The sequence below is a fragment of the Schistocerca cancellata genome, chromosome 1 (genome assembly GCF_023864275.1).
Source record: "Schistocerca cancellata isolate TAMUIC-IGC-003103 chromosome 1, iqSchCanc2.1, whole genome shotgun sequence".
In the NCBI taxonomy this organism is placed as follows: Eukaryota; Metazoa; Arthropoda; class Insecta; order Orthoptera; family Acrididae; genus Schistocerca; species Schistocerca cancellata.
Genome location: NC_064626.1, coordinates 1,000,404,683 through 1,000,430,370, shown reverse-complemented (window position 1 = coordinate 1,000,430,370; position 25,688 = coordinate 1,000,404,683).

Sequence of the window (25,688 nt, the reverse complement as noted above, 5' to 3'; positions counted from 1 at the left end):
CTTCCTTCTGAATCTGCTTGCTGTGTAGGTCTCGCTCTTCGATTTTTACCCCTCCCCCCACTCCCCTCCCCGCACTTCCGTTCAGTGCTAAATTGTAATCTCTTGATGTCTCAGAATACACCGATCAAAAGAGCTTGTGCTTTTTTGGATCGATTACGATTATTTAACGCAGGAACTGGATTATCTTAACGCTGATTTCAACGAAAATGGATATACCGATCATAAAATTGTTCGTGCTTTACATTTTGGTCCACCACGCGAGCCAACAGCGGACATTTGGAAAGCAGTTGCTTATTTACCATTTTCAGGGAGTATTTCTTCGAAAATTACAAGAATCCTCAGAAAATTGGGTATTAAAAGTGTCCTTTTGCCTTTGGCCAAAACTAGGGACCTTCTTGGATCTGTTAAATATGACTTAGGATTGAGGAAGCTTGTGGTATATAAAACTGCATGCCATTGCTGAAGTTCAAATAATCGACAGACAATTGGTGTGGTTCATGACCGACGTGTGGAACATCAACGGTAAAATCTACCGTCGCTGAATATTGTCTCAATGAATGGCGTAATATATTATTTAAAGAGAAGTAAACTATAGCTCCGACTTCCATCGACATAAAATTATGCAACGGCATTATTAATAGAGATAAAGGTTTTCCTTTAAGCAGCCTATGTTATCAGATATAAAGCAACAACGGTCTGGTTTTCGTCCGGCTCCAACTCAATTTACAATTCACTGCTTTTGTTAATTTCTATCGCTGGTGGCGCTACAGTTCTTCGCTTCGCAGCGGGCAGCCCTATCCCTTCTTGCTCACGTGCACCGTCCTGTTCCCGGAATATAAATGAGCCACCGTATCTGATATTACCGCAGTTTCAGTGTGAATGTGCACCTGGAATTTCACCAGAACATGGCAGCCAGTTGGACCGTCGAAATATCGTGTCGTCACAACTATGAAATCCGGCCTCAAGCCTTTGAAGAGCATTTCGCCAGAATAATCTACGTAATCACATTCTCTAAATTCTGTTTTTCACACAATATGACTAAGAAAACGGCGGGTGAGTGATAACAGTTGAATCACAGATATGGCTGACCTCGAAATAAGCTGCAGTGCACGAAGTTTCTTTGTTGCGTTCTTGATGCTGCTATTTATTGAACGCTAGACCACAGCATAATGGCGGTGGCTGGCTTCGTGATTAGAAAATTACCAATAATTCAAAAAATCTTCCAGTGATTGCTCCGGAACGTGTTACGGGAACGAATGTACGCTGTAAAACTTTTAATTGTTTCGAAGTAGGATGCTGACTGACATATGTCGAGTTTACAGCTTGAACATTTAGCTATTTTTCAACATAATCATCATTTCTGTCGATGCATTTTTGTAGACTCTGTGGCAGTTTTTGTATGCCCATGTCATACCAGCTCGCCGCCATACTCTTCTGAAAGTTATGAAACTTTTCTTTCAGCTCGTCATCGGAGCTTAATCGCTGGGACCACAATTAACGCTCACAGGTACTGTGAGACTCTGAAAAAACTCAAACGAGAAATTCAGAACCGGAGAAGAGGAATGTTGAGCAAGGCTGTACACATTCTCCATGACAACGTTCGCTCACGCATCGCTCGGCCAACCGTTGCTCTCCTGCTACAGTTTCAGTGGAACATAATCACCCACCCACCCTACAGTCCTGACTTGGCGCCCAGTGACTATCGCCTGTTCCCTTAGGTTAAAAGAACATTTAGCCTACTACAGCCATCCTCATACACTTTCTCTATCTGTTCATCTTCAGCTTGCCAACATGGTTGCACTATCTGACGGAGGATGGCATTCACGTCTCGTACAGCTGTTACGACGCCTATCATGACCACCAGCGGCGTACGTTGGCCCCACCCCAAAACAGCAGGGAAACTCCACTTTGCTGCATTCGCTGGACAGTGTGTCTAAGGCGTTCAGCCTGACCGGGTTGTTTGGTTGAAGGCATATGCGGTACTCATCGGTGAAGAGAACGTGATACCAATCCTGAGGGGTCTATTGCGCTTGTTGTTGGGCCCATCTGTACCGCGCTGCATGGTGTCGTGGTTGCAAAGATTGACCTCGCCATGGACGTCGGGAGTGAAGTTGCGCATGATGCAGCCTATTGCGCACAGTTTGAGTCCTAACACGACGTCCTGTGGCTGCACGAAAAGCATTATTCAACATGGCGGTGTTGCTGTCAGGATTCCTCCGAGCCATAATCCGTAGGTGGCCGTCATCCACTGCAGTAGTAGCCGTTGGGCGGCCTGAGCGCGGTATGTCATTTACAGTTCCTGTCTCTATCTTCTCCATGTCCGAACAACATCGCTTTGGTTCACTCCGAGACGCCCTAACAATTTGAGAGACCTTCCTGGCGCAAAGTAACAATGCGGACGCGATCTAACCGCGGTATTGACCGTGTAGGCATGGTTGAACTACAGACAACACAAGCCATTTACCTCCTTCCTGGAGGAATGACTGGAACTGATCGGCTGCCGGACAACCTCCGTCTAATAGGCGCTGCTCATGCATGATTGTTTACAGCTTTGGGCGGGTTTAGTGACATCTCTGAACAGTGAAAGGGACTTTGTATGTGACACAATATCCACAGTCAACGTTTACCTTCCATCTACAGGAGTTCTGGGTACCGGGGTGATGCAAAACTTTTTTTGATGTGTGTAGATTGTTGAGCTTCAATTTTTTCTTAATCCCAGCGTCTTATGCTTCATAATCCTTCTTTTCTTCTTTGGTCTTTCCGGCTTTCCTTTTCTCTTCTGCGTCGAATTCGCAATGAAATCGTCTCCAGAATGTTCTTAGTTCCGCTTATCTTTTAAATTACCACGTTCTCCGTCACTGTGCCTTGGTTCTTCCAATTCTCTCCTCCTTCCACCGCTGACAAAAGTATTCTTCTTTACATAAGCTAATTGATTTTCCACAAAGTTACACCGCACCCGAACATCCAATCAACTTCATGTCCCTCCATGAACCACTCGTTCACCAACTGTCACTTCCACACTCACTTTTTTGTTAGTAAGTAGATAATGTGTCTCCAATTGGGCAAAAAAATAAAGAAAGGAAACAGGTGACATGTAAGTATATCGAAAAAAATATTAAACTCACAACATTATCTTTACATGTCGACATACACAACGACGTGGACATATCAGGTGTAGACTGCAATTACTGAGAATTAAATCTGCTGATTTAAGAGTGTATAAAGTAGGCTTTGGATTATGCCAGTGTTGTTATACACAAGTAAGTGGTATATAGTATGGACAGAAATAGTTTATAAGAAAATGGAAACGGAAATGTCGAATGCCGTCTTCTAATTGCGTGTATACAGAGGAGAAATTTGAGAAATGCTTTGTTATTCTATTCTAGTAGCACTGCAGATGTGAATTAGGTAATAATCAGTACCAGTAGTACACTGGTGTTAAAAATTAGCTGAATTTTCAAAAGTGGGACACGATTCTAGGACACAGCGTATTCAACAGCGGAATTTAACATTCAATTACCTCCACCTATGACGTTAATATGTAGCTCAGATCACATGTCACGGAACTGTTTCTAACGGTTTGAAAAGAGTAATGTTTGCATCGATCGTTAGAAGTGATTGAGAGCACTACCAACCTGATCTCTCATCTGGTATTTTTGGTAAAATAGGAAACATGTTATGATTTCATATGTAATATCTCATTTTGTATGAATTGATTTTCATAGCAACCAATATAGTCTGCTTAACCATCGACTGTGAGAAACTCTTCTTCTAACGAATATCAATTTTTGTTTGCAGATTGAACGTTGAAAACCACTTCGTCTCATCAAAGTCTGAGGTAAGTGGTGAGTTGTGTTATGGAGAACATAGCTTTGCAAAGTGTCATTGTGTGGGGAATTATCATTCCCTATTCATTAGAACACGCGACCTCCTGCGACGTTATAGCACAGTGATCTTTGCGGATAAGAGAAATACAATTTGCATTTTATCATCCGAAACTCTGAATACTGTTTCAGCTTGTTCTCTTACGTAAACAAAAATTTAATTTCCTAGCCAGCTAGCTTGTGGGAACACTGCTTATAGCACATCCTGCCCGCAGCGGAAACGAAACTGTATTAATTTTAAGTTTTTCTGGAAACCGGCAGTCAGTTGCTTATAACACTGCAATTCAGCTCAAAGACTATGCTACACCGTCCCGACACTGTCCCTCCCTCAGCATATTTGCAATTGTCAAAATATTTTGGTATTATGTAACTAGCTTTCCGCAGAAGATTTTAATTTAGATAGCAGTTATATTGGCAGTATTAGAATAATTTAATTATAGGCTGCGTACGTAACATATAGTACTGACTTTATTCTAGTTCGTAACACTTGGATATTTCATGATAGTTTTGCTTCTACAGCACACACCTCTACCTTACCTGCGGAGCTTCCTGCAAACTACACCTTTAAGCTTCATGCTAACAATTGAACTCCAAATCTCATGTGAAGTAATTTAAATTTGTGTTGTATCCAGAAACTCTAGCGAGAGAATTATGTCTTAAAGCTAACAAAGCACGCAGTTACCTCCCTCAATTTTTGTTACGTATCTAAAAAACCAAACAAAAAAGATCGATACTGAAACTCAGATTCCGTAAATCACTATTTAAGTAGATAATTGGTTATCTGCCACCAAACATTTGGATAAAGTTTACACCTGCATATTATAGTTGCTTCTCCACTTAGCTGTTTTTAATATGAGCAACAGAAAGTCATGTACAGCAAGGACGAATTCATGATGATAGGACCAGATTCTACAAATAACAAGCTGGTAACAGAGAGCGAAATAAGTTTTAGGACAGTTATTTTGGATCAGTGCTTGTACGAGTCTGTCACCTAGAACAATGAAATTAATGACATTTACATATCTTTAATTTCCGAAGGGCAGGAGATCAACAAAATATAAATTTACAGTACATTCCACAAGACCTGTGTATATGTCTACGTAAGCTGCAGTTGCTCCAAGTGAGATCACACAGGGCCCTTGGATGGCTCAAGCAACAACTTGCAGAATAGAATACCCATATAAATGAATAATACTTTTTCTATAGTCTGCTTGGATTTTAAACTGTCGGTCTTCCTAACAGTATGCTCTCTAACACCGTACTTGTAGGTTCTCAGCTGGGCCTTTAAAAGTCTATAATGTTTAATAACTTTACTTCAGGGATTCCTCCACCAGTTTTGCCATCATAGGCTGTCTCCATTCTCCCGGGTGCCTCTAATTTCGCTAGGCGGCATAAATAAAATTTCAGAGTTTCAGGACCTAGTGACGACGGCTGTGCGCTGGTTGGTGTCGTACGACCATGAGACAACCAGGCTAGTGCTGTATCTGCTGCGGTGATCATTGTATCGAGAATGTGTGAGGTAAACTTCGAAATCGTGAGAAGCACGAGAAATAAATTCTTGGTTCTCGACAATATGCAAATAAGGTGATAATAAATCTAAACCAACGCTAAATATTTCAAAATTAGTGAATACAAATCTTTATGGAACGAAACTGCACTGGTGATTAAACTGCACTTTACCTTACTTACGGGGGGAACTCCCATGCAGTGTTGTTAGCGCCCAGTGGACAGCCCGTCAGAAACGGAACGCAGGATCAAGCATGAAAACAGGAAGAATGTGTACTGGACCGTGAAAAAAAGCAAAATAGAAACAGTGAACGCTTTAAGAACATGAAGTGTAATGTAGAGCAGCCGGACATACAAGTGGCGTTGTGATTAAGTAGGCCGTTAACAGCTCTCTGTCATAGAAGAATCGAGTGAACGGTTCAACAATGAGCCTGAACGGGTGTCGTGGGACGTCCGCCCTGAACAAATGCAATGAACACTAACGAAAAAAATTCGAAAAAAAATGGTTATAGTGTTGGGCTGCCATGCGGGTGAGCCGTGTTCGAATCTCCCTCGCGCCAATTTTATTCTTTTCTGTTGAGCTGTTCGCTTTATTCAAACTTGTGTCTGTGCCGTGGTGTAGCGTCTTTTCCAACTGCGAGGTGTAAGTTGATTCTGCACAACTGCCCTATTAGCAGATGAAAGAAAGTCGCTTTCGAATGGGAACCGCAAATGTTTGTTGACAAGTCAACCGAATCCTTCACCGGAAAATAAGTCTGATGTTCACACAGGCCATTAGTGACAGTACGTGTGTCATATGGTAGGAATCTCTTATCGACACACCTAATTTCTACGACTGGTAAGTGAATCAGATAGGTCTTCTTGCACGAAATAGGTGTTCTTACGAATGTGAATGTGATCACTCCCGAGGAAATGATGAAAACATAACAGTTTGTCACATAAGTTCCAACAAATTAATGCAACAGTTTCACAATCACATAGTTTGTCTTTGCGCTGTCAACACTTATGTTTTTAACGTTTTTGAAGTTGCGTTCCGTTTTGGAATTCTTGACTCCTGAATTCCTTTGTTGTAACATAGTTCATACCCGTTTATTTGTTGTTTACGTTTCTGTGAGACGTCTCTGTGGTATCTCGCCTGCTCTCACTATTCATCACATTTCCTTGCGACGGTGACGTGTTCTTAGAACATGATTCGTATTCTATAACCAATGTATAGCATGACAACTGCGAAGACTGCAAGAAGAGAACAAACATTTCAATGACCGGACGGACAGTTCATAATGTGGAAAAAATAAGTGCTAGAGTTGGTTTCGAAAACGGCTCTCCCGCATGGCAGTCGAACACCATGACCACTTACCTACGATGCGGTTATTGTTGCAGACTGCTCTTTATTCCAATTCTTCTTGGACCTGTCATTGTTTATATTCTGATTTATTCGCAGTTTAGTACACCTTCTTCCTGTTTTCATGCTTGATCCGTGTGCAGTTTTTGACGGGTAGTTCACTGGGTCTGAGGGGGGGGGGGGGGGGGGGTTGGATGGAGAGTTTCCCTTAGCAGCTACGAATAGGTAGATATTCGACATATAAACTGACGTTATAAGCAAACAAATAAACAATGTCCGAACAGGCCTTAAAGGCCCAACGGTACGGACCGGCTGCCGTGTCGTCCTCAGCCCTCAAGGGGTCAGCGAGATATACTGATCATGCTACGAACTTGTGGCGTCACACTAGTCAGCTTCTGCGCCATGCTACGCACACGCTCGGCTCCGTGCAAGGCCCACTGGAAATCAATATACAATGTGGAATATACCCCCTAAATCGACATAAAAGTTTTCTGGGTATGGTACCGCGTCATAGTGTATAAAACTACTGCTGCTGGAGAAAAACCAACGTTTCGGACACGGTTGCAGCGGCCTTCTTCTGGGCCTGAAGGTGCGTTCTCGCTATGCAGTGCCTTTTAAATTTTGTTGTTACTCTTCGCTGCGCATGCCATTACGTCATAATTTTAAAAAAAGGTAGTTACTTTCATTGGTCACTTAAGAAAGAAGGAGAGGGAGCTTTATTGTAATAGGTTATTGCGGGGGAAGGAGAACATAACCTCTGTTGTCTGTTGGCTCTTGTGTTATGTGCCATGATAGGTGGTCACCGTCGAATGAGAAGTTGGCTGCTGTTTGTCAAATGCTGGACGTCGGCCGCGCGGCGGCAGTTACTCCCCGGCAATGCTCGTGCCTCGTGTTGACAGTGCGGTTGTTGGGCTCTGATTGCTGGCAGCCAAGATGGGGCAAGCCTGAGTCCATCCTCCTTGTTCATGTTATTAGGGTGTTTAAGTATTTCGATGGCCTCTCTGATTTTGCGTTTCGTCATAATTGGCTGCTTGGCCAGCACTCAGGCTTCGCTGAATTTCATTTCTTTTCAACAGACTTGTTGATGTTCTGCCACTGCGGATTTGTTGAGTTGCCCTAGACGAATATAACGCTGTGTTCCCGTATGCGCGTAGCTATTGGCCTACCCGTCTCGCCGATGTATGCTTCTCCACATTCGCATTCCACCTGCTCCCTGAGCATATTCGCAATTGTCAAAATATCTTGGTATTATGTAACTACCTTTCCGCAGAAGATTTTAATTTAGATAGCAGTTATATTTGCAGTATTAGAATAATTTAATTAGGAGGAGGAGGAGGAGATTAGTGTTTAACGTCCCGTCGACAACGAGGTCATTAGAGACGGAGCGCAAGCCCGGGTGAGGGAAGGATGGGGAAGGAAATCGGCCGTGCCCTTTCAAAGGAACCATCCCGGCATTTGCCTGAAGCGATTTAGGGAAATCACGGAAAACCTAAATCAGGATGGCCGGAGACGGGATTGAACCGTCGTCCTCCCGAATGCGAGTCCAGTGTGCTAACCACTGCGCCACCTCGCTCGGTAATAATAATTTAATTAAAGGCTGCGTACGTAACATATGGTACTGACTTTATTCTAGTTCGTAACACTTGGCTATTTCATGATAGTTTTGCTTCTACAGCACACACCTCTACGTTACCTGCGGAGCTTCCTGCAAACTACACCTTTAAGCTTCATGCTAAGCAATTGAACTCCAAATCTCCTGTGAAGTAATATAAATTTGTGTTGTATCCAGAAACTCTAGCGAGAGAATTATGTCTTAAAGTTAACAAAGCACGCGGTTACCTCCCTCAATTTTTGTTACGTATCTAAAAAACCAAACAAAAAAGATCGATACTGAAACTTAGATTCCGTAAATCACTATTTAAGTAGATAATTGGTTATCTGCCACCAAACATTTGGATAACGTTTACACCTGCATATTATAGTTGCTTCTCCACTTAGCTGTTTTTAATATGAGCAACAGAAAGTCATGTACAGCAAGGACGAATTCATGATGATAGGACCAGATTCTACAAATAACAAGCTGGTAACAGAGAGCGAAATAAGTTTTAGGACAGTTATTTTGGATCAGTGCTTGTACGAGTCTGTCACCTAGAACAATGAAATTAATGACATTTACATATCTTTAATTTCCGAAGGGCAGGAGATCAACAAAATATAAATTTACAGTACATCCCACAGGACCTGTGTATATGTCTACGTGAGCTGCAGTTGCTCCAAGTGAGATCACACAGGGCACTTGGATGGCTCAAGCAACAACTTGCCGAATAGAATACCCATATAAATGAATAATACTTTTTCTATAGTCTGCTTGGATTTTAAACTGTCGGTCTTCCTAACAGTATGCTCTCTAACGCCGTACTTGTAGGTTCTCAGCTGGGCCTTTAAAAGTCTACAATGTTTAATAACTTTACTTCAGGGATTCTTCCAACAGTTTTGCCATCATAGGCTGTCTCCATTCTCCCGGGTGCCTCTAATTTCGCTAGGCTGCATAAATAAAATTTCAGAGTTTCAGGACCTAGTGACGACGGCTATGCGCTGGTTGGTGTCGTACGACCATCAGACAACCAGGCTAGTGCTGTATCTGCTGCGGTGATCATTGTATCGAGAATGTGTGAGGTAAACCTCGAAATCGTGAGAAGCACGAGAAATAAATTCTTGGTTCTCGACAATATGGAAATAAGGTGATGAGAAATCCAAACCAACGCAAAATATTTCAAAATTAGTGAACACAAATCTTTATGGAACGAAACTGCACTGGTGATTAAAGTGTCTTCCTCCACCTACGACTTTACCTTACTTACGAGGGAAACTCCCATGCAGTGTTGTTGGCGCCCAGTGGACAGCCCGTCAGAATCGGAACGCAGATCAAGCATGAAAACAGGAAGAAAGTGTACTGGACCGTGAAAAAAAGCAAAATGGAAACAGTGAACGCTTTAAGAACATGAAGTGTAATGTAGAGCAGCCGGACATACAAGTGGCGTTGCGATTAAGTAGACCGTTAACAGCTCTCTATCATAAAATGGCTCTGAGCACTATGGGACTCAACATCTTAGGTCATAAGACCCCTATAATTTAGAACTACTCAAACCTAACTAACCTAAGGACATCACACACACCCACGCCCGAGGCAGGATTCGAACCTGTGACCGTAGCAGTCCCGCGGTTCCTGACTGCAGCGCCAGAACCGCTAGACCACCGCGGCCGGCTTCTCTGTCATAGAAGAATCGAGTAAACAGTTCAACAACGAGCCTGAACGGGTGTCGTGGGACGTCCACCCTGAACAAATGCAATGAACACTAACGAAAAAAATTAGATAGAAAAAATGGTTATAGTGTTGGGCTGCCATGCGGCTGAGCCGTGTTCGAATCTCCCTCGCGCCAATTTTTTTTCTTTTCTGTTGAGCTGTTCGCTTTATTCAAACTTGTGTCTGTGCCGTGGTGTAGCGTCGTTTCCAACTGCGAGGTGTAAGTTGATTCTGCACAACTGCCCTATTAGCAGATGAAAGAAAGTCGCTTTCGAATGGGAACCGCAAACGCTTGTTGACAAGTCAACCGAATCCTTCACCGGAAAACAAGTCTGATGTTCATACAGGCCACTAGTGACAGTACGTGTGTCATATGGTAGGAATCTCTTATCGACACACCTAATTTCTACGACCGGTAAGTGAATCAGATAGGTCTTCTTGCACGAAATAGGTGTTCTTACGAATGTGAATGTGATCACTCCCAAGGAAATGATGAAAACATAATAGTTTGTCACATAAGTTCCAACAAATTAATGCAACAGTTTAACAATCACATAGTTTGTCTTTGCGCTGTCAACACTTATGTTTTTAACGTTTTTGAAGTTGCGTTCCGTTTTGGAAGTCTTGACTCCTGAATTCCTTTGTTGTAACATAGTTCACACCCGTTTATTTGTTGTTTACGTTTCTGTGAGACGTCTCTGTGGTATCTCGCCTGCTCTCACTATTCATCACATTTCCTTGCGACGGTAACGTGTTCTTACAACAAGACTCGTAGTCTATAACCAATGTATAGCATGACAACTGCGAAGACTGCAAGAAGAGAACAAACATTTCAATGACCGGACGGACAGTTCATAATGTGGAAAAAATAAGTGCTAGAGTTGGTTTCGAAAACGGCTCTCCCGCATGGCAGTCGAACACCATGACCACTTACCTACGATGCGGTTATTGTTGCAGACTGCTCCTTATTCCAATTCTTCTTGGACCTTTCATTGTTTATATTCTGCTTTATTCGCAGTTCAGTACACCTTCTTCCTGTTTTCATGCTTGATCCGTGTGCAGTTTTTGACGGGTAGTTCACTTGGCACTGCGTCTGAGGAGGGGGCGGGGGGGGGGGGTGTTGGATGGAGTTTCCCTTAGCAGCTACGAATAGGTAGATATTCGACATATAAATTGACGTTATAAGCAAACAGATAAACAATGTCCGAACAGGCCTTAAAGGCCCAACGGTACGGACCGGCTGCCGTGTCGTCCTCAGCCCTCAAGGGGCCAGCGAGATATACTGATCCTGCTACGAACTTGAGGCGTCACACTAGTCAGCTTCTGCGCCATGCTACTCAAACGCTCGGCTCCGTGCAAGGCCCACTGGAAGTCAATATATAATGTGGGATATACCCCCTAAATCGACATAAAAGTTTTCTGGGTATGGTACGGCATCATAGTGTATAAAACTACTGCTGCTGGAGAAAACGCAACGTTTCGGACACGGTTGCAGCGGCCTTCTGCTGGGCCTGAAGGTGCGTTCTCACTATTCAGTGCCTTTTAAATTTTGTTTTTACTGTTCACTGCGCATGCCATTACGTCATAATTTTAAAAAAGGTACTTACTTTCATTGGTCACTTAAGGAAGAACGAGAGGGAGCTTTATTGTAATAGGTTATTGCGGGGAACAGTGAACGTAACCTCTGTTGGCTCTTGTGTTATGTGCCATGATAGGTGGTCACCGTCGAATGAGAAGTTGGCTGCTGTTTGTCAAATGCTGGACGTCGGCCGCGCGGCGGCAGTTACTCCCCGGCAATGCTCGTGCCTCGTGTTGACAGTGCGGTCTGTTGGGCTCTGATTGCTGGCAGCCAAGATGGGGCAAGCCTGAGTCCATCCTCCTTGTTCATGTTATTAGGGTGTTTAAGAATTTCGATGGCGTCTCTGATTTTGCGTTTCGTCATAGCCGGCTGCTTAGCCAACACACAGGCTTCGCTGAATTTTATTTCTTTTACGCAGTCTTGCTGATGTTCTGCCACTACATATTTGTTGTGTGGCCTAGAAGAATATGGAGCTCGTGTTCCCGCATGCGCATTGGTATTGGCCTACCAGTCTCGCCGATGTATGTCTCTCCACATTCGCATTCCACCTTGTAAACGCCTGCAGTGTGTAATGCATCCACCTTGTCCTTAGTGGAGCCTAGAACGTCTTGGATCACTACGACCACTATAGAAGACAGGCTGCACCCCAAAGCGGCGAAAATGTTCGCCTACTCCGAGAGTAAGCGCACTGTTGGCTGCAGTTTGTCTATTTCTTGCTTGTCTTTCTTACTTGTGTTCGTCGAAAAGGTTGTGTGGATCGACTTAAGGTTCTAGCCATTGGCCATAAACGTTTGCGTATCCTTTTAAGCTCAGGTGTACTGTTTTGAATATCACTTAGGCGATGGGCACGGATTGCCAAAGAACGGATTTCTTCTGCGCTGGGTGGTGGTAGGATTGGGCGTGCAGTACCTGTCTGTATGTGTAGGCTTGCTATATACTCTGTGCTCCAGTGTGCCCTCCGTTCTCCCGTATATTTCGACGTCTAGAAATTCAATTACACCATTCTTCTCTACTTCGAGCGTGAACTGTATCTTCCCTTGCATGTTATTCAAATATTCGTGAAACTTGTGTAGCTCCGTTTCACCATGAGGCCATACAGCGAACGTGTCGTCCAAGTACCTGAACCAGCAGTGTGGGCGTAAGGAAGCTGAACCGAGGGTCGTAGCTTCAAAGGCTTCCATGAATATGTCGGCTGTCAGTGGAGATAGGGGAGACCCCATTGCTAGGCTGTCTGTCTCCTCGTAGTATTTTCCTTGCCATTTGAAGTACCTCGAAGTCAGGCACAACTCAACCTGGTCGCAAATGTCTGGCGGGACATGCTCCTAAAGGATGCAAATAGTTTCATCTACTGGCACGTTCGTAAATAGTGACTTCACGTCAATGCTGACCAGAAGGTAAAATTGTTTCTCCCTTTAGGCGTTCTATAAAGGTGGAATGCGAGTGTGGAGAGGCATACATGGGCGAGACTGGTAGGCCAATAGCAATGCGCATTCGGGAACGCGAGCTCTATATTCGTTTAGAGCAACAGCAATCAGAGCCCAACAGACCGCACTGTCAACACGAGGCACGAGCACCACCGACGAGTAACTGCCGCCGCGCGGCGGACGTCCAGCATTTGGTAAACAGCAGCCAACTTCTCATTCGATGGTGACCCCCAATCATGGCACATAACACAAGAGCCAATAGGCAACAGAGGTTACGTTCTCCCTCCCCCGCAATAACCTATTGAACTAAAGTTCCCTCTCCTTCTTCCTTAAGTGACCAATGAAAGTAACTACCTTTTTGAAATTATGACGTAATGTCATGCGCAGTGAACAGTAACAACAAAATATAAAAGACACTGCATAGCTAGAACGCACCATTGGACCCAGAAGAAGGTCGCTGCATCCGTGGCCGAAACGTTGGTTTTTCAGCAGCAGCAGCAGTTTTATAGACTATGACGCGGTACCATACCCAGAAAACTTTATGTCGACTGACTCTGGCCACGGAAGCCTACGCAATTATACCCCCTAAATGCTTTAACTTTGTCGTATGCTATCGAGAATTTGCGTGCGCTTAAACACGCAGTCAGTAACTATTAAACTCGACTTAAGTAGTTACTTGCTCTCCATCGGAGACGATTGCTAGCAGTCGTAAGACCTGCAGTATCACGTGCTGTGATGTTTAGGCCAACGCCTGTATTTCTCGTGGGTCTCGCAACCCTTCACCGGATGCGGAAACGTTGGGGCATGTGGTCAGCACACCGTTCTCCAGACCGTAGTCAGTTTTCGTGACCGGTGCCGCTAGCTCTCAATCAAGTAGCTCCTCAATTGGCATCCCAAGGGCTGAGTGCAACCCGCCTGCCAACTGTCTCGGCAGATCTGAACGGTAACCCATACCAGACGTAGCCAAGCCCGACAGCACTTAAGTTTGGTGACCTGACGGGAACCGGTGTTACCATTGTGGTGAGGCCGTTGGCATAAACCAACATTGTACCCACTTTTATTTCAAATAAACGTAGTGCTATAGTGAAAAGAATTTCAAATCACAATGTTAGGTACTAGATGGTAAGTTTCTGAAAATCACTACCCCTCCTCTCTCTCCCTCTCCCTCTCCCTCCTTTGTTTATGAAACTGTGAAATCATGACGTCAGCACTTATCCATGATTTCGTAATAATGAGTGTTGGCCTGTTAATTGTCTTATAACGCTGATGTGAAAGGGTTGGGATGGTCGTCATCATTGGTTATCCGTGTCCCACAGTTTACACCACATTTTCTATGGAAGACCGAAGGTGAAGTCCTGTGCATAATAGTAAACATTTGCCTAAATGTAGTAGGTTTCGTAACGAGCATTGCTCTCGAATCAATTTCAAAGTGAAAGAGGAAAAGTAATTTCGGTTCCTGCTTTCGTTGTGGATTTTTACAATGCTTGATATTCTTCGAATAAGAGCTTTTACAAATCAGCATTTACGCCAATAAAGTATTACTGCTGTGTTGATAAGTTTTGGTTTGTTTGAGTATAATATCAAGTGGTGATATCTCAACATATATCGGACTGGTCAGAAACCTTAACCCCGCAATGTTTTGGACCTAACGATCTCCAGATGCTAGGTATTCTATATTGATGATTTTAAAAGCAGTGTGCTTCAGATTACGGTAAAGCCCCGGTAATCCGAGATAATATAGACCTATTAGATCTCGAATCTGGGAAACTCGAATTACGCGAAGAGTGACAACTTCTGAGACCTTTCATTTAAAAATGGATTCAGAACTTGATGTTCACAGTATTATTAAACTACACAAGTTTATTTGCTCAATTAATGTATTACATAGTTTGTTTTAGATATAACGTTATAGTAGATAGTCAAACAATAGCCAGTAAACACACATGAATTACATAAATTACTGTACAACTGTTACTAATACGCATATTTAATTTTCGGAAAAAAAGAATCAATAGCTTCTCTTTATTATTTTTGAGCGGAACTTCTCTTCTTAGCATCGCAGTCCCGCCATTTTCGATTAGAAGAATAACGTCAGGTACTTTGTCTTTATGTTGCTCCACGTAGCGCTACTCTAATTCTAATGCCGTCGTTCTATCACCATAATTCACTTTGTCGGTACCAACAGCTGTCTGTTACTTCAGAGTGGTCGTCTTGGCCCGGTTACATTTGCACTTCATTGTCGTGTGCATTTTCACATCAGGAAGATGTCGACCGAGATGTAACAACTTTTCGTGTTCATTCTCAGTTTTTTGTGATAGAATGTCGTTGGTGCTTACTTTTTGTTCTTTTTCGTTATGTTGCTCTCAGAGAATTTCCCAGGAGGTTCTTAGTGTTTCTGATTTTAAATGATTCCAAGCTTGAGCAATCCGGTAGACAAATCCTCCAATGTAACGTTTTGTTTCAGGACAGCTTCTATTGACTGAAGTTCGTTTTCTGTGGGGTGCAACAATTTATGCCGATAGATTTTTTTTTCAAACACGTCAGCGTTCCTTGATACATTGCTTGGACAAGGCTAGTTGTATTGCTAGTTAAAATATTGTGTAAAATGTCTCCACTACGAAGTTATTTAGTTTCGGGGTGACGTCCTACATCGTCTACAGTAAGGATTACCTTGAGTAGGTTTTTGGCTTGTTAAATATTATTGTTTCACTTGTAGTTCTAATGTGTCACCATTCGTTACAACTTGATTCTATACACAACTAATAAGGCCGACAACTGTATACCTTTGAACGATCTTAGTTTGGGAGATTTGCTAATTAACGAAAGCGGCATTTTTCATCTCCAGAGGCATTGCTGCAAAACGAGGATCGTTAATCTGTCTTTAGCTTCGTTTTGACCTGGAGCGAAAGCTTCATATCTAGCTATCAGTGTTTTACTTCAAGATTTCTATAATTGAGTCCTGTCTCATCAAAATTACAAACTTACAGATTTTCCTGATTTCCTATAGTATTTTTTTTAATTTTTGATTGGATCACTTTGACAGTTCCGATGTCAGTGGATAACTTTTAACCGCAGATTTTAAGCTGGCACACCCGAGATCTTCTGTTCAACATATTGAGCAAGCCATAGATAGCAGAAAAACTTTCTTCTTCTTCTTCTAATTATTTTCCAGATAAAAATGCTTCACCGACCACTTATTGGACTTGCTTTACCAAGCTACTGAGTATACGACAAACAAAGGGCTTCACTAGTCTTTTCACGATTTTACGAAATGTGAATTCCGACAAGGCCCAGGAGGTCAATACCTCATCACAGAAGGCTCGGTAAATCGGGACAGGTTGCGATCTGCGGCAGATCTGACGAGAGAGTACTCTGCTGGTGGAGGAACGAGTGGCGACGTACAGGTCTTGGAAGACACTAGGCATACAGGAAGAGCAGGTGACTTGCAGAACTCTTCTCATAGTCCACTACTGTCATGGTGCCCTCGCTTACTAGCACAGATCTTATGCAAGTGCAGGTAACTGTCCTCCTTCCGTTGGGCTCCGTTCGTGGCATGCTGCGAATTACGAGCAGCCTTTTGCCGGGATAACGGCGTATCCGTGCACGGTCATTGACCTAATGTAAATGGAAACGTGATTTCTTTGGCCAAACGACACGTTTCCATGGCCCCATAGTCCAATGATGCACAGCCACCGCTAACTCTTTAATTGGCAATGTCGTTTGGTCAACGTGGAACTAGTAGAAGTCAACTTCTACAGAGGTCCATTTCCAAAAGCGGTGCGTTCGGAACACTCGTGCCTCCACCAGCAGAGTGCTCTGTCGTCAGATTTGCAGCAAATCGTAACCTGTACCGATTTACCGAGCCTTCTGTGATGAGGTAAGGACCCCATCCGACTTGTCGCCGATTCTTGGTTTCAATCCTTCACGCGAGCAGCACACCGCATTTCCAAGATGATCGCTCCCAGACGCCAAACCGTAACAATCTGCCGTCTGTCAAAGTCGATGATGTCAGTCGACTACTTCATATGGAGCCTATATTGTCGTAAGAATGATACCTCATTCGTTTTATTTACTTCCCATACCGCGTCACGTGGTGAAATATTTTCGCTCACCAGCGTATATCTTTTGCCAAGCCGGCTGCAGTGGCCGAGCGGTTCTAGACGCTTCAGACCGCTACGGTCGCAGGTTCGAATCCTGCCTCGGGCATGGATGTGTGTGATATCCTTACGTTAGTTAGGTTTAAGTAGTTTTAAGTTCTAGGGGACTGATGACCTCAGATGTTAAATCCCATAGTGCTCAGAGCCATTTGAACCATTTTTTTCTTTTGCCAATCAACAAACCACATATACTGTTTTTTAATGAGTTCCATCAAGCAGGACAAATAATGACTCCCCTTCAGGAGACATTGTGCTGACGCCGTGTAACACCATCTCTAGCATAGTGTTTCAGCTACATGCCAAAGACACTCAGAAGGTTTCTTCAGATATGTCATACTCACGTAATTCTCTCGTTGACGACTGAATCCCATATAGCTAGCAGATTATGGAGATGTAGAGTGCTATGTTTCACCCATTGTCCAGAAATGCCTCAAATATTTTCTATGAGATTGAGATCGACGACTGACACGTCAAGCACAAGATAGGCAGGAAGCCTCGGTACCTGTCAAATCAGAAATGTGTGTGTGCAGTCCTATGCACAGCGGTCTTGATATACTGGCTTTGTTCTGTTTTGTTTTAGGGCGCAAAACCAACTAGGGCATACGTGCCAATGTCAGAACCGTAGAACGAAGACAAAAAAGGGTTTAAAACGACTACACTTTAAGTCCAGTCGACGAAAGGAAAGACAGTTAAAAACGAGAGACTTGGAGAAAGGTCCATAAAATACGCCATTGAGAAACGGAGGTCCTGAATTAAAGATTAAATATCCTTCGCCATATTGGTACGACGGATAAAAATTAAAACGCGGTCGACAGCCCGCTCGTCGTTCGCTAAAAAGGATGATAACTCAGACGGCAAACATAAATGAGAACGTAAGTGGTTAAAAAAAAGAGCATTCTTTCAGGAAATTGCATCTGCAAAGGTTGACGACAATGAGCACAAAGTGGTGGGGTATCACCACTAAAAAGACGTGCCCAATACGCTGCCTAACTAAAGTGTTCGCCTCACGGCGAGATGGCCGACAGGAAGTAGTCCAAACCGCTGGGAGAGGCTTAATTCCCCGGAGCTTGCTCCCATGAAGGGAGGACCACTGGTGATGCCAAATGGACACCACCTGCTGACAGATGACAAACGACAACACAGAGATCGTCGGAGGGCATGGAAGTACTAGCGCGCCAAGATACGAGGACGTAGCCTTGGCAGTAGCAGCAGCAGCAGACCAACGTGACCAGGAAGGGATACCACCTGCTGACAGATGACAAACGACAACACAGAGATCGTCGGAGTGCATGGAAGTACTAGCGCGCCAAGATACGAGGACGTAGCCTTGGCAGTAGCAGCAGCAGCAGACCAACGTCACCAGGAACCAATGTAAATATCACCGTGGATCCATCAATAGCGAGCAAGTGACAGCTTTCCTGGACGCGTTGTGTACTAAGGGATGGATGGTGTACAGCACACAGAGGCTCTGTAGGACACTGAGAGAGTCGTAGCAGATGACGCAGTTGAGAAGCGTGTGTCACCGGATATACTGCGTGGCCTGATATAGGGCGAAGAACTTTGCTGTAAATACTGAGCAGTGTTCTGGAAGCCGATACCGAAAATCGTCGTTGCCAATGACGAAGGTACACCCGACACCTCAGTACACAAAACTACTATCGCGAACTACCGTGCGAAGGTCGTGAAACTTTTGGTGTCAGAGCAAGGCTGGAGTAGTGTCCTTGGGAAGCGAATGAACGCCAAGGTGAACACGGGCCGCCACACGAAGACAAGGATGTGAAGGGTTCCCACCCATCGGGAAAGTGGCAAGTGGCGTCAAGTTAAGATGCCGGAGCAAGAGCCGAAAGCGAACTCCATAATAGAAGAGGGACGCGCCGGATAATGGCGATAAAAAGGAGTCATCGAAGGAGGAGGCATGGATGGTTGGCCAGGCATGACAGACAAACGCATGTGTGTCTGCTGAGGAGATAGTGATGGCGTTATCGCGGTAGACCGACAGCTTCTGCATACAGACTCTCAACCGGGCTGGGGTAAAAAACGCCAGTGGCCAAACAGATGCCACGATGGTGCATAGTACTGAGGCGGCGTAAGAGGTGCGGACGTGCAGATGCATAAAAAGCACCCGTAGTCTAGCTTCGATCGGACAAGGGACCGGTACGAACAGAAGACGGTGGTCCGATACGCTCCCCAGGAAGTACCGCTGAAGACACGTAGGACATTGACGTACCGCGTACGGCTGGTGGCCAGGTAAGACACATGGGAGGACCAAAAACTCTCTTATCAAGCATGAGCTCCAGGAATTTCGTAATGTCAAGGAACGGAAGAGCAACAAGTCTAAGATATAATGACGGCAGAAGAAACCAACTGCGCCGGCACAAATTCATACAAATGGTTTTTATCAGTGGGTAGATAAAAGCCATTGCCGATGTTCCATGAGTAAAGACGATCGAGACAGCACTGAAGATGCCGCTAAAGGAGACAATACCATGGTGAACTGCAAAAGATCGCAAAAACGTCAGCGAAAAAGGAGCCGGAGATGCCCTGAGGGAGACAGGACATCAGAGAGTGAATAGCGATAGCAAATAGGACGACGCTCAGGACAGAGCCATGAGGCACACCGTTTCCCTAGATGAAGGTGTCCGACAAGGCAGAACCCACACGTATCTTGAAAACTAGGTCTTTTAAAAATTCCTGAAAGAAATGGAGCATGTGGCCACGGAAGCCCCACGGGTATAGCGTACGGAGAATACCAATCCTGCTAGATGAATTGGGAGTGTCCACAATATGCTCCATGTAGGCGTATAAAAAAGGCCAACAATTGGTCACCAAAAATCCGTAACTCCATCAACGTTCATGTTCATGAAAGCCGGAATATGTGGGACTATGGTACGAGAATCAACACAAAACGTCACAGAACCTACCCAGGCCTGAACCGAAACCTTCACACACAAGCGGGCAAATAGTCTCATTGCATTCGACTCCATATATCTTTTGAAAAAAAAGTCAAAATAGCGACTCGTCAGACCGAACTACACATCAGCAATTGTTGTCCAGCAAGTATGTTCTTTGGCCCATTCGAGTCTCGCAGCTGCATTTGCGAAGTACGCGAACCCAAGCCTCCGTTTCTTGCAGTTTCACATCGCAATGTTTATTCGTAAGCTGACTCAGATGGGGTCATATTCATGTTAAAAGCAGTTTCTTTCCTGTTTAAAACTGATTGTCATCGACAAAGAGTGATACAGGACTGCCTTCCCTATCTGCATCTTATCACCACCAATGGTCGTACAACGAAGATAAGTGGTGCGAGTGGTACGTGATTCCTTGTAGAAAAGTTGGACAGTTCGCATTCGTACAACAACAAGTCGATTAAATCATTTATGTTGTGGACACGTCCAAACGTGCTAGCTTCTTTTTGCCACTACACCGCGTCTCTTCTTCTGCTTACTGTTTTGATACAACAATACCTAGTGCCATGTGTAAAACATTTCTCTGCTGTCGGTTACGTCATCAGTGCTGGTCACGTGACAGGCCGATATTAGCTCTACAGTATCTATAGCACTCCATGGAAACTACTGCATTCTTTTGAGGAGCCGAGTAAGCTTCGATTTCAGATTACTTAAGACGCTTCAGAAAAAGGTGTTGCTTAAAGTGTAAATAAATTGAATTATTACTTACTTATAGACTTTAAAGAAGTGCTTCATTTCCAAAATTTTTGGGGCCCGAACGCGCCTCTTCAGCTGTACATCCCCCTTGACCTTACGTCCCCCACAGCTTCCACACCAAGCCATGAATCATCAGTCTCGATTTTTGAAAACGTGCGCTGAAATTTAGAATGAGAGATCATTTTACACAATATCCTATTCTGAAATTCAGGTTTTTAGAACAAAATGTCTCATAATGAAGGCAACAGAACTACAAGATTTAATATTTGGTAAAAATTTTCTAATCCAAGGTCGCATAAAAATTTGTTTTTTTACGTACAAGCGGTTTCGACATATTTTGCTGTCATCTTCAGGTCTTCAAAAATTTTTATTAGAAAACCTCACGCCAAGTTGTCATGTAGATAAAATGGGGCTCATTATATAAATATTTATTTTAAATAAAACATTTAAAATCAAAGAGCACGTTGTGCATATGGGCCATGTCCATGTCTGCAGTACGCAACAGGTTATTGTTACGTCATGAAGACTACAACCATCTGTCGAGCGCTACGTATTTGGACATGGCAAGTGAACAATGTGCCTTTTTTATTTCTAATGTTCTATTTACGACAATCCTCTACATAATGTACTAAATTTCATTTACATGCAGTTTCGCGTTAGGTCCAACGCAAAATGAACACATTTTCTATAAAAAATTTTTGGATACCTAAATATACCAGTCTGTCGAAACCGGTTGTTTGTAAATAAAGATATTTTTATGCCCCTTGGCTTTAGAAAGTTTTTAGTAAGTAAAACAGATCGCTCCTTCTTATTTCGCAACACGAGAAAATTCAATCAAGATTTAGTATAAAAAAGACGCTATCATCCCCGTAGCAGTGTCGCTTTACTCCCTAGTTCTGCTCGATAAATATCGGCACACATCCGTAGTCTTCTTGACTATGATGTCATGTTTTCAACTACTGCCAACCGCAACGTTCAAAAAGTTGCAATTTAGCATCATGTTGGTCACTCAACGCAACGTTCATTGGCACCGGCGCTGGACAAAGCAGCAAATTGTAGTTAAGTTACGATTAAATACATATGTTTTATTTGATTGATTCAGTGCCGACTTGTTCCAGTGAGTTAAAAAAAAGTCCTGCATATTACAATCAAATGTTCCAGATATTTTTAAGTGTAGTCGACTATTAGGTCATAGCAGCTATCCAGATCACACCTTAAAAGTACACTCACTCATTATTTCCAGGATTAAGTATTGTATTAATCCTAGGTCATTAACATCTGCACAACGTTTCATTGACACGAAACTATCTGGACACCAAAATGATTTTGTGAGTAAAGGCCGCTCCGAGTACGTCTCTGTGATATCCAGCAGGGGATACTTTCATGAGAAACTATACGTGTTATACATATTAAACGTTTTGCGTTCAATGAGCAGAGATTTGAGGAACAATACGAATCTATTATACTGTTTATGTTTTCCGTAAGTAATATCTGCCTGAAATGTTTTTGGAAGTAACGTCATTGTTCTCACGGTACGTGATATTCTGCGAACTATGGATGGTAGGCAACAGGCAGATTCCATATTCCTAGATTTTATACCGCACAGAAATGATCCGGTAGGCAAAACGAGCAGCAATCTGCACATGTTTGCTGAAGATGCTATGGCATACGGGAAGATATGGTGGTTAAGTGACTGAACGAGAATACAAGATGACTTTGACAAACTATCTAGTTGGTCTAACGAATGACAGATATCTCTAAATGTAGAAAGATGTAGGGTAATGTGGATGGGTAGGGAAAAAAACTCGTAATTTCCGAAGACAACTTTAGTAGTGAGCTGCTCGAAACATTCTCATTGATTAAATATCTAGGCGCAACGTTGCAAAGCGATATGAACTAGAGCGAGCATGTTAACATTGTAGCACGCAAGGCGATGAAGGAAAATGGTCTATCTATGAAAGAGACTGCGTGTAGAGCACTAGTGCGAACCATTCTCGTGTACAACTAGAGTGCACCGCATCGGATTATCAAGACACTGAAGCAGTGTGTAGGCAAGCTGCTAGATCGGTTACCGGAAGGTTCGAACAACACACAAATATTAAGGAGATGCTGCGGGAACTCAAACGTGAATCCCTGGAGGGAAGGCCACGATCTTTTCGAGGAACACTATTGACAGAATTTAGAGAACGGCACTCGAAGCTGACAGCTGAAGATGCTGCTACCAAAGACGAACTTTTCACGTAAGAAGCACCACGGTAAGAGAAATAAGGGTTCGTACGGAGGCATATAGACAAATTTTCCTCGCTCTGTTTGCGATTGAAACAGGAAAGGAACTGACTAGTACCTGTACAAAGTACCCTCCCCTGTGCACCATACGGAGTATAGTGGAGTATATATGCAGATGCAGAAGCTTACATTGCTTCAACGAGTGAGAAGATGGTCATCTTCAAGCCCCATATTTACTGCACACATATTCATGTGAGTACTAACGGGATAAGATTAAGCGCAGTGTAGTTTCGTTTGACCTGTACCAATTTCTGCTGAATACTTTTCCGCAATAAAGAAAAAATTAAACCTTATGGCATAAATTAAATAATTTCAGTGTCGTGCGACGCTACTGACAAAGTTACTGTTTACTTTTATGGGTATTTCACGTATGAACACTGGATCACAGCACTAAAATGAATCCCTTCTCTCTCACACAGGAATTAGAGGAAGATTACTACCCTCCTAAATCACTGTACCACACGTCTCTTAGCACTCCATATTAGGGTAGCTGTCCTGTTATTCCCTTTCCTGAAGGAGGAAATACATAATTTTGAAATTTATTTTCTGTGACAGCTGACTTTCCAGGTGTGGTATCCATTAAGAAGTATTATAAAGTGTTATAGATATGTTTAAGTTACGGTGCATTTCCCGAGTTTAGGAATCCCTCATCCTGCCGGAGGAAACTGACTGGACGTTGGCGGACATGCATATCGCACTGTACTGGAAGACTTATCAGTTCTTCCGCGATACTCGTTGCGTCATTTGCGGCTACCAGTCTTAGATATGGCAGCATTACGTCAGTCTCGAAAGAGAACTGCCCACTCCGAGTAACGAATGGAAGAGAAATTTAACTTCTCCGTGACTATATATGTAACAGATATACTTTCAGTTTTATTTTAATTAATTATAGAACTCTCATGTCTACATGAAATCTGTAAACAACATTTCAAACACGGCATTTTTTAATGGAGACAACAGTTGGACCTAAAAACATCGCCTGTCCTTTCTCGTAGTTACGTCACAGTCCATTATCACGGTGTCATTGTGTTGTATCAGTATAACACGATAACACCCAAATAATTTATTCACAAAGATACTGGTTCACAATAGCACTTCACAATCCATAGCAAGTCAAGGGCAGTCCAGTTCGCGCCCGAGATGGTTGAGACAGTATCCTAAGTTTCACAGTGTTCCTAGTACGTGCTGTCACAAGTACGAGCGAAGGCAGGCATATGAATGGCTGTACGATGTTTTTTTCTTTTCCTTTATTGAATTTCAATTCCAACCGAAGGGGGCGGGTTGGCAGCAGCTCAGTACGTTGCTCTACAGCCTACAGACTTTTTTTTAAAAAACGGAAGTAGAAAAGAAACAAGAAAAACAGGTGATAAAACGGTGACTTAAAGTGTAAAAATGGCGGAAAAATGCGGAAAGTTAAAACAGAAAGCAAAAGGGGTTGGCAATGTTAATAAAAGACACAGGACTCAGACAAGTAACATAGGAGACACACAATTAAAAAACATGGCGACAGTCTGGTTTCTGTTCGCAAGAGATAAAACAAGCACACCCAGCGACAGTATGATGGCCGTTCGCAACACTTCCCAAAAGACACAACACAGAACATCTACTGTAAAGCACTCACTGTAAAACACTGCACGAAAATGGCGGCACAAAGATGACACTCCCGAGCCAAGGCAGAGGGGGGGGGGGGGACCTGGAGGAGGGGGGCTGTACGATGCTGTTGCAGTGGCCTATACAGGGCTATTACAAATGATTGAAGCGATTTCATAAATTCACTGTAGCTCCATTCATTGACATATGGTCACGACACACTACAGATACGTAGAAAAACTCATAAAGTTTTGTTCAACTGAAGCCGCACTTAAGGTTTCTGCCGCCAGAGCGCTCGAGAGCGCAGTGAGACAAAATGGCGACAGGAGCCGAGAAAGCGTACGTCGTGCTTGAAATGCACTCACATCAGTCAGTCATAACAGAGCAACGACACTTCAGGACGAAGTTCAACAAAGATCCACCAACTGCTAACTCCATTCGGCGATGGTATGCGCAGTTTAAAGCTTCTGGATGCCTCTGTAAGGGGAAATCGACAGGTCGGCCAGCAGTGAGCGAAGAAACGGTTGAACGCGTGCGGGCAAGTTTCACGCGTAGCCCGCGGAAGTCGACGAATAAAGCAAGCAGGGAGCTAAACGTACCACAGCCGACGGTTTGGAAAATCTTACGGAAAAGGCTAAAGCAGAAGCCTTACCGTTTACAATTGCTACAAGCCCTGACACCCGACGACCAAGTCAAACGCTTTGAATTTTCGGCGCGGTTGCAACAGCTCATGGAAGAGGATGCGTTCAGTGCGAAAATTGTTTTCAGTGATGAAGCAACATTTTTTCTTAATGGTGAAGTGAACAGACACAATGTGCGAATCTGGGCGGTAGAGAATCCTCACGCATTCGTGCAGCAAATTCGCAATTCACCAAAAGTTAACGTGTTTTGTGCAATCTCACGGTTTAAAGTTCACGGCCCCTTTTTCTTCCGCGAAAAAAACGTTACAGGACA